This window comes from Tinamus guttatus, unplaced genomic scaffold (assembly GCF_059628265.1).
Source record: "Tinamus guttatus ecotype Peru unplaced genomic scaffold, ASM5962826v1 Tinamus_guttatus_pri_ptg001006l, whole genome shotgun sequence".
In the NCBI taxonomy this organism is placed as follows: domain Eukaryota; kingdom Metazoa; phylum Chordata; class Aves; order Tinamiformes; family Tinamidae; genus Tinamus; species Tinamus guttatus.
The window spans coordinates 90,581-96,580 of NW_028289540.1; positions in this window are offsets into that span (position 1 = coordinate 90,581).

Below are 6,000 nucleotides of genomic sequence, written 5' to 3' on the forward strand. Positions count from 1 at the left end.
AAGAAGAGGAGGAAGGCAGGACCCTCGAATTGAGGGCTGGGACCCCCGACTGGTGTGCACGCCTGCGCACCCCGGAGGAGAGTTGTGCAACTAGAGGCGGAGTTTGTCCGCCCCCCGGGCTGCCTCCTGGGTCGTACTGACCCTACGTGCCAGGATGCACCAGGCACAGAGAGGACAGTGCGGAGAGAGCGGGGGGAAGGAGAAACTCCTAACTCTGAGGCCTGCGCTGTCTCCGCAGGAGGCGGTCAGCAACTCCCTTGCTCTCATCTGCCAGCTCGAGAGGATGTTTGGTTTCAGTATCCTGCTGGCAGGTATTATCTCATGAGTAATTATCCATACTTTGCTGCTTTTATGTGCTTTCACCTGAATAAATGCTCGACGTAGTCACCTCGTTTTGCGTGATTATTGCCAAATCCCGAGTCCACCTGGAACAATCCCCTCCTCAGTTGAGCTGACATTCATACCAAGAGTAAAAAAGGCTCTATATTCTCCTTGTGACTAACCACCACAACAGTCTAGTTATAGCAAAAGGAAACTGTTTCTTCCTCTTACAGATTTTAAAGGAATAAATCTCATCCCTCTGCAGACAGAGAAACTGGTTCCATGAGGGAGCATGAGAAAAGACTGCACAAAATCAAATAAGGGATTAAAACTCACTAATTTTGGACAATAATCCAGTGCCTACTGATCCAAAGTGCCTTTGGTCACAAAGGAAGTGGCTATCGAATTAACGTCATTGGAAAGGAGGCATGTGCACAGCTTATATGTGCTCTCTGAGAAGGTTACAGCTGGTAATAGCACACTTCAAGAGCAGCTTGCTTGCAAAGCTACTTGTTTTTCAGAGCCTAGGAGCACATCTCTCTATTTCAGAGCTACCTTTCACCAGCAGTGGGCTTCTCTTGCCATCTTGTGCTCCCCTGCCCAGACACACTAACTGTACTGGAGTTAACTTCCTTTTCCACTAGAAAAAGAAGCTGAATCCCTTATGCAACATTTAATAACCCCACAAAGATAGAGATGTTTTTCCCCTTGCTTGTGGCCTAGAGCAAGCGTGCAAAACTCAACTGGCCCAGAACTTTCACAAGGCATCACCAAGATGAATCATTACTCGCAAGTTATTTATGTGATTACTTAACATACCATATGTCTAACTAGATGAAACCATCTCTCCTCTCTCTCTTCTTTCTCCTTTTGTCCAATCTTCCCAATTATCTTCATCTATTGGAGTCAAGCTCCTTTCAATACCTCCAACTTGCCAGGGAAAGCTGCCCCAGCTTGCTTGCTGAATTATAACACACCCTCCAAATAAGACTCTGACTCAGAATATCCCTTAAGTGAAAATATCCCTCAAGTGCATAACAGGGAGATCATGGTGAAATGAGTAACTGATTCAATTTGGACTGAACTAGAAAAATCTTGTTGGTCCTACTCTCATTTTTCTCCTCCTGTACTTGCACATGCACAAATGCATGCAGCAGGTCTATTCTCAGGCCTGAGAGGTGAGTTCAAGGCTTTGGACTAACTTTCCCACAGAGAGTGACTGGTTTGATGTCTCCACCCAATGTTCACAAGCAACTATCATCATATGCCTAAAACTGAAACAGGAGAGGGAACCCCAGGAGTGCATGAGTAGAAAGAATATAGTCCTTGCGCTTGGAGGTCCTCACAGGGACTGTATTTTCAGCAGAATGGCAAGCAAATTTTCAAGACTTGACTGTAAGCTAAAAGGCTAGGAATAGCTGCCTTGGAGCTATTGCTTGGCAGCTATGCAACATGCTGAGCATCACTGGTTTTCCCTTAAAATTCACAAGTTATTTTGTTCACAGGACCAGAGGATGCCCTGCAGCAGGTACCACCTGAGCAGCGACAGCTTTGGCATAATTTTCTGAATGGATGAGAGGTTCATCTCATCTGGGGAAAAGGGATGACCGGTTGGGATCCAGGTCCCTCACAGGGGAAAAAAATGAGAGGATGTCAGCACTGCAAGAAAGTTGCAGAATTCTCCAATTTTCCATTCAGGAGGGGAATTGCAGCTATATAAACGTTCACACCAAAAAGAAGGGGAAGAAAGGGAATGGAAGATGCATCCCTCTGTGACTCCATGCAGCTTCCAAAATAGCAAGAAGCAAAGATAGGAACCTGACACAGAGGAGCTGTCACAATCTTTTTGCCCTGTCTTGACAAATCTGAGTTTGGAGGATCTCTGATAACTCTTTCACTAAATGTACATGCAGCACCTGGCACAGAGGAATTCAGAGCCTAGCAAGGCTGCCATCTTAAGAAAAATAATAAAGACAATAGATACAATCTCCAAACCCAAGTGGGTTTTGAATATATCCAGAGAAGGAGACTCCACAGCCTCTATGAGCAACCTTTTCCAGTGCTTGGTCACCCTCACAGTTAAGAAGTTTTTCCTCATGTTTAGACAGAACTTCCTGTGCTTCAGTTTGTGATCGTTGCCTCTCATCCTATGGCTGACCACCACTGAAAAGAGTCTGGCACTATCCTCTCAACACCCTCCCTAAGGTATTTTTTCCCCCCACCTTATACACATTGATAAGATCACCTCTTGGCCTTCTCTTCAAGCTGAACAGGCTCATCTTTCTCAGCTTCCTCTCATAGGACAGATGTCCCAGTCATCCTTCTTCCTGACATACCCATCTCAGAATACCTAAGTTTGGAAGACATCTCATCCTCTTTACACTCTCCCTTCAGCTATACATATGCATTGATTGATAAAATCCTTCCTTTAGTCTTCTTCAGGCTGAACAGGCCCAGCTCTCAGCCTTTCCTCATATGAAATACTCCAGTCCCTGCTTCATCTTAGTAATCCTTTTTGCTTGACTCACTCCAGTAGCTCCATGACTCTCATGTATTGGAGAGCCCAGAACTGGACACATTACTCCAGATGCGGCCTCATCAGGGCTGAGTAGGGGAGGAGGATCACCTCCCTTGACTTGCTGGCAATGTTCTTCCTAGTGCAACCCAAGACACCATTGGCCTTCTTGGCCACAGGGGCATATTGCTGGCTCATGGTCAACTTGCTGTCCACCAGGACCCCCAGATAATTTTCTTCAAAGCTGTTTTCCAGCAGGTCAGTCCCTAGCCTGTACTGGTGCACGGGGTTATTCCTCCCTAGGTGCAGGACTTTGCACTTGCCTGTATTGAACTTCATGAGGTTTCTCTCTGCCCATGTCTCCAGCATGTCGAGGTCTCTCTGAATATCAGCACAACTTTCTGGAGTGTCAGCCACTCCACCCAGTTTTGTATCACCTGCAAATTTGCTGAGGGTGCACTCTGTTCCTTTATCCAGATCACTGATGATTAAGTTGAACAGTACTGGACCCAGTACTGACCCCTGGGGGACACCACTAGCCACAGGCCTCCAACTAGACTGTGCCACTGATCACAACCCTCTGAGCTCTGTCATTCATCCAGTTCTCAATCCACCTCACTGTCCACTCATCTAACCCACACTTCCTGAGATCAGGAAGTGCACTATGCTGGCAAATGCAGAAGTGCACTATTCAGCTATTCTGGTGATATTTCTGCTTATCATCTGCAGCGAACATGTTTGGATACTCTATGATGAACCCAGACTTAGGATGCAGACAATGCCAGCTCTATAATTCAGTCAGCCTGTGCTAATAGCCACATTAAAAAGTTAACTGTATGCTCACATCACTGTTGTTCTCCTATCACTGGCAGCCAGTTGAAAACCCTCGTCTTTTCCTGGGAGGCTCAGCATGCACAGTGAAACACAATAGTGCTGCCCATATCACATATATAATAAGGTCTGGAAAGATCATGGAGTCTCCTTCATGCTGTTTTTTCTGTGAAGAGTTTTGCAGACATAAGCATTGTATCACTCATGACATCATTCATGATGTCATCCTTCATGACATTACCTTTCTAGAAGCAGCACAAGCCAAGGCTTCTTTCAGTACTTTCAGGCTGCTTCCAGCTCAGAGCAAGGAATGGGTTCAGCACTTTCCTGAGGCAGTTTTTCCCCAAACACCAATTGTCTATGGGTTTCCATCTCAACTTCTTAGGTTTCTCTCTGCACATTGCTGTTTCCCATCTCTCATCTACCCTGGAGGTGTTTACTTGAATGTTGCCAGTCTAATATACGTGAATTAGGCAGGAGGCAATTATCTGTGTTGGAACTTTCCCAGGGTATCAGAGTTAACATCCTCAGCAATACCTGATGAGATCACAAGCAACATAGGTACCATTTAAAATAATAGTGGTTCTCACACTGTTCCTTAATATTTGGAACACTGTGCTAAAGAGTAAGTTGGAAAGAAGAAGCAATTGGTGATTTCCTTTGGGAACTGAGTGCTTTTCCTTTCACAGACTGGAAAAAAAGTCCTTCAATCTGAGCATGTCTAGTGTGCAAACTGAGCACCCACGTCAGCACACAGCTGAATCTGTGGCAAATGGTCCACATTCAGTGCAGGTATTGATGAAGGATATTTCTGCCCTACCCTCACCTTACTATGACATCTTACCTTATTGTCAACGTCAGGATGAAGAGCCAACAATGCTCATCACAATAGGACAGATCATATACTGGTCTATATCAGGACAATGGTGGCTAGCAAAGCAAGAGATTTATTATCCCCACATCTAGAATATCTCCAGCTTTGGGCCCCCAGTTCAAGAGAATTATTGAGAATCTGAAGAGCAAGCAGAGGAGGGCAGGACTCAGAGCAGGAGACTAGACTAAAGACCTCCATGGACTTCTTACCAGTGCTTCTGTGGTTCTGTTCCTCCTCCAGCTTGGTCAGCCTTTTATGGGGCCACACAATGGATCAGGTGAAAAGTAACCCGGAATATAAAGGTTAGTTTTCAGACAGGACTCTTCTAATAGTTCCTAGGCTAAGAAAATGAGTCGTCTGTGGCAGGCAGTGACTAGGTTGAAACAGCTATTAACAAAATGAACATAGGACTATCAGTAATGTAAGAGAACATCTGTCTTGGAGAAGCTTATACCTGGGGTTATATCTAACACAGTCCTACAGCATCCTAACTGAAGCAATCTCAGGTCTATGTAGAAAAAAAAATCTGAATGAAGGACCACTGTCTTCAAAATCTAGGTTAGGGACTAGTTTTAGCACTATCAGTTTACTGCTCATCAGTCTCAATCCAGAGCTTGTAACAAGACACATCCATTGCTATATGTGGGAGAATAAGAGTTCTGCTTCATGATTCCTGATAATTAAGGGAAGTGCTAGTATTTTCATGGGAAAAAAGAATGCCTCCTCATCAAGCCAGTAAAGAAAGAAATCATTTGTGGGAAGAGAAAAGATTTGAATCTGAAGAGACATATTCATATTGAGTTTGAGCATAAAAGGAAAATGAATATTGAAATTAGCATTCTGCTTGCATGAAGATCAATTTAAGGCTACAACCTGCATAAAAAGAGAACATTATGACAAATGAAGAAATAAGTCCTGAACCAGCTGTGTGATGCACATTGAGAGAGGCCACACAGGCCAGCACAGGCCAGCCTAGGGATGATGGAGCACAAAGCGTGGCTTTCCCTTACTTACTTCATCCTCCAACTTATGTTGCAGTTCAAATGGCTGCAGCGACCTGGTTCAGGGACGGCACGGCGACCACCCCCAAGCCACTCGGGCCATCAGCTAGTTGACACCAATGTGGTGGACGGCAAATGGCGTTTATTGATGGGTAACAAGGTGTTATATAGCTAGGTTTACAACGTCACATCCGTCTGCTTACACCATAGACTAAACACTATTGGCTATTAGGGGCCCTATCTTTCCGTACAGCACGATATCTTCCGGCCGCCGTTCCCTAACTATCTGCAACAACTTCCCCCCTCCCTATGCATAACAAAACTAGCTAAAATACAACTATCTTATTCTTATTACTATCTTATTCTATTCTTATAGTTATACCAATCTTAAAATTACATATCATAAACTTGACATAAAACATAAGGCACAAAGAAGAAGGCACGTAGAAGGTAGGGGA